Raw genomic sequence first — 11,793 nt, 5'->3', positions numbered from 1 at the left:
TAGCCAATGATGTACGCCATGGTGTATTAGTATTATTGTTACTTGAATTATAGTTATGATTATACATATACTCATGCTATTTCATATTCTATTTGCTATTGAAATTTTTGATAAAGAAGATGCATATTGGTAGTACATATCTCTTTATACCATAAAATATATTTTACAAGTTTGTGCTTTCTTACTTCTAGGTAACTAGAGTTTTTCTCACCCTAAAATTCGAACCAGTTAATAAAATAAAAGCGTTATTGTATTTTAAAACCGAGAAAACAGCAGCTCCTTCATTCAGTTGCGTCTGTTTAAAGCGCAATGATGACCGGACTAAGATGGCGGCAACCGTTGCTGTGGTTACCATTAGGCGTAAAAAAGAATGTGTTCGAAAAACGTTCGATGACGTTGAGAAGCTAGTGTGAACAGCATTATGTGTTTGACCATTGCTGACATTAGCGGTATGTAAAAGTCTTTCTAAAAGTATAAGCTTAAGGTTGTTATATTTGGTTGTTTCGACATGCTTTTGGATGAAGGCCACTAAAGATTTAAGTATTTCTGTCATGTTGTTTCAGTTTATTATATTAGTGTTTTTTACGTCTTGTTTTCGATCAGACTGTAGATTGTACTGCATGTTGGTTTGAATTAGAAATTGGGAGATTGCTATATTGTTGACTTGTCAATTTCAGGATTTTATATATCTTCTTTAGTAACCTGTTTATAATCGTAGAATGCCATTTGTTATGTTGTCAGGTTGGTAGACTGATAGATACAATATTTTTGTTTGTACGCTTCATTTGAATGTTGCTATATTGTTAAACATGTACAGATTGTTATTTGTTATATCATCAGATAAGTTGGTCTGTTATATTATTTGTTTGGTGTCAGCTTTAACATACATTCCATATTACTGTTATAATATTTATTTGTAGTTTATGTTGCGGCCTGTGCTATATACAGTTTTACTAATTATTGTAACATGTTTATCTATTCTAAGTTTACAGATTGTTATATTGTAGAGTATTTATAGCTGAGAAAATTACTTGTTAGTGTTTGTAGAACCAGACTAAAGACAATGGTAGATGAAACTTCCAAAAAATGGTATTAAATTTAATTAATGACTTGACATCTTTCTATCAAATTTTACAGATCGGAATTTACCACAGGGAGAAAAAAAAGTAATAACAATAACTGGAAATTGATGGTCAGGAATTTCAGATGGATGGGTGCAACGTCCTGGACGTCCTGCCAAGATGAAAGGGTGGTGTTTGGTATAGATCAGTGGTTCTCTAACTTTTTTACCTTTCTTTTTCAAAGAATTTGTCTCTCCAAGTCCCACCTAATGACTAACATGAAAATATAGTAGTGTAGCAGGCCTAGTTATTCAGCTACAGCTCTGCACAGTTCAAAAACAAGCCAGATTTATTCATAAAATAATGTCAGGCACTTTAAACATTATAAATAGTTTAAACATTAACACTGTACTGTGCTTACCTTTAAATAAAAATGTGTTTAAAAGTTAATCGGTACTGTTCATAAAAAGTAAAAAATAAATAAATAAAATGCTGTACTTAAAGATGAAGTATTAGAAAACAGTAGCCTATATTAATCAAAATCTGGAAATGTAGCTTGGACTTCATACATTTTTCATACATTTTGATAAATTATTTTTGATACATTTTTAAATATGCTGCATGTACATATGACATATTTGTAGGGGGGAGACCGTGGATAGTTGTACTTTTATTATATTTCGCTATAGATCTTTGCGATCTTGAGTTATGAGTGTCTGATATTAAATGGCATACACAGTATTTTTGCAGCACAAACAGGAGTGAAATGTTACAATTCACTCTGGGTTAGTTGTAACACACCCCATTGTGGGATGGAAATTCTGATTTCCACCGGGGTGAGAAACATTATAAAATAAGAATTATGAACAAAAAAAATGAACTTTTTATTTAACATTGATCTTTCAGTATAATTTGTGTTTACAAAGCTGAATAAAATGTGTAAATGTGCATCAGTTTCAACAATTGTGCTTCATGATCCCAAATTGAACTCAGGTCAAACTCAAACTACTTTGACTTCTTTTTATTTCAATAATTACAAGAATACTGAAATTAAATCATACAAATACAGTTTAAAATCTTCTTGGGGTTGGTGGTGACATTACACTGATGTTACTATTGGTGCAAAAGTTTTGTTGTTACAACTGACCCAGCATCTTGTAGCCATGAATCTGTTCTCCTTACAGCTAACAGCTTAAACATTATCACCAACAATGTGGATTAAATATATCCACACACAGACACAAATTACATGGGGTTAACTACAAATCAGGCATTGCTTTCTTAAAAATCATTTAAACAAAAAATATGACTTTCTTAGCTCAAATGTGTTTTTTCCCATCTAATATCTGCTGTGTCTGTCACAGGACTCTACTTTTTCATATGTGGTATGACGACTAATGTGAGCTTGTGGGAAGTGAATTAACTGATTTGTTACTAGTTCCTGGTTGTAAAGATTGGAAGTTCCAGTGAACTATTCCCGGTCTCCTCCTTGAAATATAAACAGTAACTTGTATTTCAAATATATGATTCATATTACATATTTAAATTACAAATTAGATCTGTGTACAGCGCGTCATTTGCAGTATGCATGTTGGAAAGTCAGCGAGTGGTTATAAATACACTGTTTGACCTATTCATACAAGATTTATCAATTGATGTGAATTGATTTGGTGGAATTAAGATTATATCTTAAGTAAACCGTGGAGTTTGCATAAACTGCACCCGACAATCATTTTCAGACCAACTCGGGTAGGGTTCACGGGTCCTCCGCCTGTGCACACAGAGACTAACTTTAATTTTTGTGTTTCTCCAAGCTTAAAACATTTCAAATTAGCCTAAGTCTATACAGTACAGGGAACAGCCAATGCTGATCACATCGGTGTTATCGTACGAGTCAAAGGGTAAAAGAGTATTCATATATTTGTAACTATTATTCAGTGATTCCTCCACGTACCACTGAAGGGAAGCCTGTGTACCACACTTTAAGAACCACTGATATAGATAGTTAGATAGGCCTTGTCTGTGTCAGGAGAGCAGGCAGAAGAGGTAGACTCACGAGAGAATCTGTGGACAATTAGGTAAAAAATCCTGGAGAACAGAAGGTAGGGTTTTGTTGGGGCTGTCTTTATTTATTTATTTTTTTTTGCAGATTGGAGTGGAGCAGGAGACTTAAAAGGGGAACGATGGAGATAAACTTGAAGACCTGAAGCTCAGGAAGCAGGTAGAATGGCTTGAACCAACTGAACAATGCAGTTAGTTTCCAAAGAAATGTATTGCGATTTATTAAAGACTTGATATTTTTCTTTTTGATAGATTGGCATGGAGCATGTGGAGAAACAGGGAATCACACCTCAGTAATGACAAGTGCATTGTTATACATTAGGTGCTGCCTCAAATTTTTAGAAGTTGAATCAAATAAATTTTATAAAACATTTTTTTCAGTTATACAATTTTATTTTTCGAGTGCAAGTGTCACAGAAGGGACAGGATTCTGGTCAGTAATGTAAATGATGATCATTTACAGGATGGCAGGGGAGTATAAGCAGGTGAGTATATTGATGCAAATGATAAGTCCATGAACATAAACTGGATAATTGACTGTGCAGGTTTGGAGACAGATACCAATTCAATTCAGCTTTATTTGTATAGCGCTTTTAAAATGTTGATTGTGTCAAAGCAGCTTCACATAAATGGTCATAGTAACTGGAACAGTGTAGTTCAGTTTTTAGTGTTTAAGTTCAGTACAGTTCAGTTTAGCTCAGTTCAGTGTGATTTAATCATTACTGAGAGTTTAAACACTGAAGAGCAAATTCATCGATGCGTAGCTCAACCAATCCTGAACCATGCGAGCCAGTGGCGACAGCGGAGAGGGAAAAAAAACTTCACCTGATGGGAGTGAAGGAAAAAAAACCTAGAGAGAACCAGACTCAGTTGGGCATGACCATTTTAATTTCTCCGCTGGCCAAAAGTCTTGTGCAGAGCTTCAGTCACCGCGGAGATACCACAGATGACAAACAGAATGAAAACCAGATGAGAAACAAGAAGACAACACACTAGGAGAGACATGAAAGACACAGAATATGTAAGTTAACTGATATCTAAAAGCACCACTAATGGTATATAGGGAGCTCAGTCCTTTCTTTACTAGCGAAGAGGCCGAACATTGAATGAATGTGAATGGAGTCTTTATAGTACTATGATGATGATGATGTTGATGATTGTCAGGTGTGTGTCTAATTAGACTCTGGTGAGGGTGCTCGTGGTGCTTCAGTGGGTGGAGAAACTGGTCTTAAGCTGTCGTCACACTGGGCTTTTCCTCCCATAGACTTCCATTCATACGCAAGCGAATGTGTCAGACTGGAAACGCAGGGTCATGCGTCAAGTTTCGCAGGTTGCTGCGATGCAAAGTTCAAGCTTGGTGAACTCTGACCTGCGAAATCGCATCACTTGACTGCGTGAGACCGATTGAAGATTAAAACATGACTTTTCTGGACAAAAATCTAAAACATGGAGCAATCACTCACTTTTTTAATGTCTAATAATCTTGTTTAATCCTGCCCCTTTTCGCAGAGCTGTACGACAGAATTTCGCACACACAAACTCTAGTGTGACCGCAGCTTTACTGTGACAGGAAGTGATGGTCGGGTATTTTTTTTAGATAGACAGATATAGATACTATATTTTTGTTTGTTTGTATGCTTCGTTTGTATGTTGCTATCTAATTTAGCTTTTGCAGATTGTTATTTGTATTATTATCATATAAATTGATCTGTTATGTATTTGTATGCTGTCAGCTTTAACAGATTGCATATTACTGTAGTCTGTTGTTGAATAGATTGTCTGGCTTTGGTATTATTTATTTGTGGTTTATGTTGTTGGCCTGTTCAACATTTGTAGCTTTTTATTGTTATGTTATGTTTACAGGTTTTTTTTTTTGTTAGTGTTATGACAGAACCAGACTAGAGGCGATGGAAGATGAAACTTCCAAAGAATGGTATTATGTTTAATTAATGACTTGATATCTTTCTATTTTGCAGATCGAAAGGGACCACATGAAGAAAAAAAGGAATCACACACCTCAACAATGACTGGATGGTTAGGATTTTTTTTTTTTTTTTTACAAAAATCAGATGGACGGGCGAATTGATGGAAGTCCTTCCAAGATGAAAGAGTGGTGGTAGGTATACAGTAGGTAGTAAGAGGCTCTGTTTGTGTCAGGTTTTTCTTTTTCAGGTAATGGAGAGAGAGCAGGCTGAAGAGGGAGACTCACAAGAGCATCAGTGGACATTTATCTAAAAAAATGCAGAAGAACAGCAGATAGGGCTCTGTCAGTGCTGTCTATAGGTACGTCCCACATCACATACTAATACACTGTTGTTCTGTGCCATTTTGTAGCTTAAATAGTTTTAGTAGTGCGTTCACACTAAAATATTCGTTTTGTTCCAAAAAAGATTAACTGCACTTTAAACTCCCGAACGATGCACTCATTTAACCGTTAAAAAGAAGTTTGGACACTGCAAACACTCAACAGCTGCAGTTTTTAACCCGAAGTGGAAGGGGCGGAGCCATCATGCTTTTATGTTTGATTACTTCATTTTGGATTATGAAAGCAAAATTCTCCTAGAGAGAGTTTATGGCTGCTTCTTGATAGTGAATGTGGTTATACTCATGGCAGGTATTATTTGATAGTTTGGTCATATATTTTACTAATTTAGCAATCGTCAAACATCTAGGAAATGGTTTGAATTTGCAGTTAGTAAATAATAATTAGTGTTCTATTGGGGATGATACTACATACATATACTATGCTGTTGAGTTTGTAAGTGCATAAATACATAGTGTATAAGTTCATAGTGTATAGTGTGCCATTTTAGACCCAGCTTTTGGAGTGGAGCAGAAGAAGGAGACTCACAAGGAAAAGGAGATATACTTGAAGGGCTGGAGCTCAGGAAGCAGGTAGAATGGCTTGAACTGACTGGACAATGGAGTTAGTTTCCAAAGAAATGTGTTTAGATTAATTAAAGACTTGACATGTTTTTATTGTATTTTGCACATAGGAAGGAACCACATGGAGAAAAAAAGGAATAACACACCTCAGCAATGACTGGATGGTCAGGAGTTTATTTTTACAAAAATCAGATGGACAGGTGAATCGATGGACATTCTTCCAAGATAAAAGAGTGGTGGTTGGTATAGGTAGTAATTAGACCTTGTTTGTGCCAGGTCTTTTTTTTCAGATAATGGAGAGAGAGACGGCAGAAGACGAAGACTCACAAGAGCATTAGTGGACATTTATCTAAAAAAATACTGTAAAACTGCAGAAAGGGCTCTGTCAGTGCTGTCTAAATAACCGCTTGTGTTCTATTTCGGATGATACTACATTCGTACATTATGCTCTTGAGTGTGTAAGTGCATAAGTACATGGTGTGTAAGTTCATAGTGTACATAGTGGAGATATATTTTAAGACCTGGAGCTGAGGATGCAGGTAGAATGGCTTGAACCAACTGGACAATGGAGTTAGTTTCCAAAAAAATGTGCTAAGATTAATGAGGATTGACATCTTTCTATTATATTTTGCAGATAGGAAGGAACCACATGGAGAAAAAACAGGAATTACACACCTCAGCAATGACTGGATGGTCAGAAATTTATTTTAAAAAAGTCGGATGGACGGATGAATCAATAGATGTCCTTCCAAGATGAAGGAGTGGAGTGGTGGTTGGTATAGGTAGTAATTAGGCCTTCTCTGTTTTAGGTATTGTTTTTTAGGTAATGGAGAGAGAGCAGGCAAAAGAGGGAGACTCACAATGGCATCGGTGGACATTTATCTAATTAAGTGAACTTTAAATTTCTGGATGAAGCACTTATTAAACCAAGATATAATTGAAGACCTGGAGCTCAGGAAGCAGGTAGAATGGCTCAAACTGACTGAACAATGGAGTTTGTTTCCAAAGAAATGTTTTAAGATTAATTAAAGACTTAACTTTTTTTTTAATTTTGCAGATTGAAATAGACAACATGGTGGAAAAAAGGAATCAAACACCTCAGCAATGACTGGATGGTCATGAGTATATTTTTAAAAAATCAGATGAACAGGTGAGTCGATGGACCTTCTTCCAAGATGAAGGAGTGGTGGTAGGTTTACAGTAGGTTGTAAATAGGCCTTGTCTGTGTCAGGTTTTACTTTTTTCAGGTAATGGAAAAAGAGCAGGCAGAAGAGGGAGACTCACAAGAGCGTCGGAGGACATTTATCTAAAAAAATGCTGGTGAACAGCAGGTAGGGCTCTGTCAGTTGCAAAAATGCATACTTATACACTGTTTTATGCAGTTTTGTAGTATAGATAGTGTAAGTAGTGTTCACACTGAAATATTCTTTTTATTCTAAAAAGATTTAAGTGCATTTTAAATTCCAGGATGAAGCACTTACGTAACTGACATACACTTGAAAACCTGGAGCTCAGGAAGCAGGTACAGTAGAATGGCTTAAACCAACTGAACAATGGAGTTAGTTTACAAAGAAATGTATTAAGATTAATTAAAGACTAAATAACTTTTTATTTTATTTTGCAGACTGGAATGGACAACATGGAGAAAAAGGGAATCACATACCTTAGCAATGACTGGAAATTGATGGTCAGGAATTAAAAGAAAAAAATCAGATTGACAGGTGCATGGAAAAACGTTCTTCCCAGAAATACAGGAGTGGTGGTTGGTACAGATGGTTAATTAGGCCTTGTCTGTGTCAGGTTTTTCTTTTTCAGGTAATGGAGAGAGAGCAAGCAGAAGAGGAAGACTCACAAGAGCGTCGGTGGAGAACAGCAGGTAGGGTTTTGTTGGAGCTGTCTTTGTCTTTTACAGGTTGGAGGTGAGTAGAAGAAGAAGATTCACAAGGGAGATATACTTGGGGACCTGGAGCTCAGGAAGCAGGTAGAACAGCTTGAACAGACTGAACAATAGAGTTAGTTTTCAAAGAAATGTATTAAGAATAATTAAATACTTTATATCTTTCTCTTAAACAGATTGGCACGGAGCATGTGGAGAAAAAGGGAAACACGGATGGGTGCATGGAAGGATGTCCTTCGAAGAGGAAGGGGGTGGTGGTGGGCATAGATTATTATTTGAATTCATCTGAAGACCACTTGAGAACATTTGGTTTATTGCTGGAGATCAACCAGCCAGTAGAGCTTTGTTAGTATTGTTTTTGTCATTTGCAGATTAGACTGGGGCATGTGGAGAAATGGGAATCCCACCCCAGTAATGACCGCAAACTGATGTTCTGGTTAAGAATTTTTTGGATTGATAGATGGATGGATAGAATAATGAATGGATGGATGGTTGGTCAGATGTTAAATAGATGTCCTTCCAAGAGGAAGGGGGTGGAGGCGGGCATAGATTGTTAGATAGATGTCATGTTTGTGGCAGTTATTTAAATTGTAGTTAATGAACACACAACAAGCAGAAAAGGGAGACTCCTCAGTTGTCGCTAAACCCCATTTATCGGGGCACGTGCGCTCGTAAATGGAGCAATGGAGTAAATAAAGTAACGTAGTTTAAACGAAAACAAACTGATGCATGTAAGAAGAAAAACATTCTTGTGAGCCTTAGGCACCACTGCTTCTGCTCCTGATATGAATCCTCGCTGTTTAACACACATGCTAAAAATAATATGCGCAACTCACACATTGTGAAACCTGCGTAACAGCCTTTAATGCAGTAATGTCGGCACTCAGTGAGTTTTGCAAATCGGCAAAACTGATGTTTAAGTAAGATGATGATGATAATGATAATTTTATTAAGCATGGCTCCTCTAAGATGATTTTCTATATGAAGCACAAAGGAGAGATGATGAGTCAGGGAAGTTAGACTCAATAACAATAACCAATTCTGTACATGTTTGATTTGTGTTCTCTAGAATGAAAGAGTGATATTTGTTAATAATAATACTTTTATAATAATAATAATACTTTTATTTATTTGTAATATAATTATTGTTGGAGCGGAAAGGAAACTGCTAGGCTCTAGTTCTAATTGTGTTCAGCAAACAATCCTGGGTGTCGGTTAGGACACAACAAATGAGGAGACTTGAACTTCTTTCCAAAGTGTATTGATAATTAGTCTAGAAATAACATAACAAATAACATGAGGATATATTAGTACAGTTGAATGGGTACATGTACACAAAATAATCTGTCTTTGCTTAATTATGTATAATAAAGCATGCAGGGTTATCCTAAATAACAAGTGAAGCCCTAAATAATATAAATCCTACAAATAAAGATGATACATTAGCAGCAATATGTAAAATACTGAATCCAAGTGTGTAATAATCAAATAATTTGCCAAACATCACCACAAATGCAATAATGTTGATTAATACTGCAGTATAAAAGATTTAAACATTTATACATTTATAGTGGCTAATGAGGCATTTAGCTGTCTCTATATAGCTTAATTATCACTGATCGGACATTAAGCATTGCATGTCTGGGCATGCCCATACAGATGTAAATGTATACTAATACACTTTAACAAGGCTAAAAACATACAGACCTAAAGAGAAAACTTACTTTATGGTCATGCACTTACACTTGGAAAACTTAAAACACCAAACGAACTCTAGGAGTAACAAGAATAAACTTTAGCTGCACAGCCGTCGGTCTCTGACTCAATAATGAAAGCAGCAGAAAAGTAAAACTATAACTATAACGCCTCCTACTGGAAGCATCAGGAAATGCACTCTTAAGTTTTCAGAATACAAGTCTGTTAATAAAAGTCACAATTATAATTTTAATTTATAATATTCGGTGTCGCTATTTATATGTGGTTTAATAGTTTGCGGTGTGGTTGAGGGGGGCCGTGCCCCAGTTGAGCTTTATGTCTAGTAACATCCTTGAGACTCACAAGGGGAACATTGGGAGATATACTAGAATTCCTGGAGTTCAGCAAACAGGTAGAACTGCTTGAATAGACTGAACAATGGAGTTTGTTTCCAAAGAAATGTATTTAAATTCGTAAAAAACCTGATATCTTTCTCTTTGGCAGATTGACACAGAGCAGAGGAACATGGGAACACACCTTAGTAAAGACAAGTGCATCATAAAAATTTAGGTACAGCCTTAAATCTTTAAGCTGAATCAAATTAACTTCATAAAGCATTTTAAAATACATATATTTTAGTTTTTACAGAGTGATAAGATGGGTATTTCCGATAGATAGATAGATAGATAGATAGATAGATAGATAGATAGATAGATAGATAGATAGATAGATAGTATTAAACAAGCAGATAGAGCTCTATAGATGTTGTCTTTATCTTTTATAGACTGGAGTTGTCAGGCTCGGGGATCGAACCTGGGTCCCTGGCATGTGAGTGTGGACTCCTTACCACTGAGCCACTGGTAGTTGAAGAACCCAGCAATGAGACTCTATCAGATTCCCTGAGGAGTTTTATTAACAACAAAAAAAACAATCTTCAATGGAAGATGAAAAAACAGTTAACAAAAACAGGAAACTTCAGGTTTCAAAAAATACAAGTTAACAAAAACAGGAAACTTCAGGTTTCAAAAAGGACATCAACTTAGACAGGCAAAAACTTCTGAACAGAAAAAATCCCAAAAAACTCCAAGGAATATTCGATACAAGAGAACAAGCTCAAATAACAAGAAAGAAAGACTCACTTTAGGTGACAGGCATGGGTCAACAATAACCGAGCAAAGAACAGAGGAAAGAATACAAACAACTATACAAACAACTAAACAAGGCACATGTGAAACTGATCTCGGTGATTACAGGTAACCCAAAAAAGAAAAAGTTGAAATGGATCTAGTGGTGAATAAAAAACATTACATGAAAAATTAACCAAAAACCCTGACAGGACCCCCACCCTCTAGGAACGGCACCTGACGTTCTTGCCGAGTGATTTCATCTTAAGAGCGTGAAAGTCTCGATTGAGTCTCGGATCTAAAATGTCCTTGGCAAGGACCCAGGAATGCTCCTCAGGGCCGTAGCCTTCCCAGTCCACAAGATACTGTCGAGTTTTGCATACTTTACGGACGTCCAGTATCCGGCGGACTGTATAGACTGCTTGGCCTCCAACTAGACGAGGAGGGGGAGTTTACCTGCCACAAAGAAAGGAGAAGACAAAACTGGTTTTTAGCAAAGACACATGGAAGATAGGGTTTATCTTTTTGCAAGTATAATTTGTAGGTGACTGGGTCTACTTTCCTTGTGATCTTGAATGGACCCATGAACTTCTGGGATAGTTTCCTGGAGTCAACCCGTAGGGGAATGTTCCTGGTGGAAAGCCAGACTCTTTGGCCCGGACGCAGATTGGGAGCTGGTCTGCGCCTGCGGTTAGCCTGGTGTTGGTATTGTTGGGATACCTAGAGAAGTTTGAGACGTGCCTTCTTCCAAGTCCGGCGATAGCGTCTAACAAACTGGAGGGCCGAGGGGACTGCTACTTCCACCTCCTGTTCAGGAAATAGTGGGGGGGAATAGCCAAACTGGCACTCAAAAGGGGACATGCCTGTAGCTTATGAACACAGGGTGTTATGCGCATATTCAGCCCACATAATGAACTGAGACCAAGTGGTGGGATTGTTTGCTGTCATGCATCTAAGCGTGGTTTCGAGGTCTTGGTTGAGTCTTTCCGTTTGCCCATTTGATTCTGGGTGGAAACCAGAGGATAAGCTTGTAGTGGTCCCTAGGGATTGACAGAACGCGTGCCAGAAT

General features: G+C 36.9%; 1 long non-coding RNA gene across 3 annotated transcripts; it reads left to right on the top strand.

Moving 5' to 3' along the window:
• The first annotated feature begins 353 nt into the window (after nt 1–353).
• Nucleotides 354–10,221, top strand: LOC141376771 (uncharacterized). Of its 3 annotated transcripts, XR_012387880.1 has the most exons (19): nt 354–449; nt 1,138–1,259; nt 3,211–3,282; nt 3,375–3,415; nt 3,504–3,607; nt 3,887–4,143; nt 5,099–5,156; nt 5,280–5,405; nt 5,936–6,017; nt 6,119–6,208; nt 6,643–6,701; nt 6,818–6,971; nt 7,066–7,158; nt 7,240–7,339; nt 7,476–7,530; nt 7,633–7,729; nt 7,809–7,989; nt 8,082–8,162; nt 10,105–10,221. It is a non-coding gene; the product is annotated as an uncharacterized lncRNA (long non-coding RNA). The 3 variants fall into 3 exon arrangements; XR_012387882.1 differs by lacking the exons at nt 354–449; nt 1,138–1,259; nt 7,240–7,339; ... (1 more) ...; nt 8,082–8,162; nt 10,105–10,221 and adding an exon at nt 6,285–6,466 and having other exon boundaries at nt 1,567–3,282; nt 7,066–7,208; nt 7,633–7,695; nt 7,936–7,989; XR_012387881.1 differs by lacking the exons at nt 354–449; nt 1,138–1,259; nt 7,240–7,339; ... (1 more) ...; nt 8,082–8,162; nt 10,105–10,221 and adding an exon at nt 6,285–6,466 and having other exon boundaries at nt 1,567–3,282; nt 6,802–6,971; nt 7,066–7,208; nt 7,633–7,695; nt 7,936–7,989.
• Nucleotides 10,222–11,793: the final 1,572 nt, after the last annotated feature.

The sequence above is a fragment of the Danio rerio genome, chromosome 12, assembly GCF_049306965.1.
Source record: "Danio rerio strain Tuebingen ecotype United States chromosome 12, GRCz12tu, whole genome shotgun sequence".
Classification (NCBI taxonomy): Eukaryota; Metazoa; Chordata; class Actinopteri; order Cypriniformes; family Danionidae; genus Danio; species Danio rerio.
Note: the sequence above shows the minus strand (reverse complement) of the source record. Positions and strands in the feature narration are given on the sequence as shown.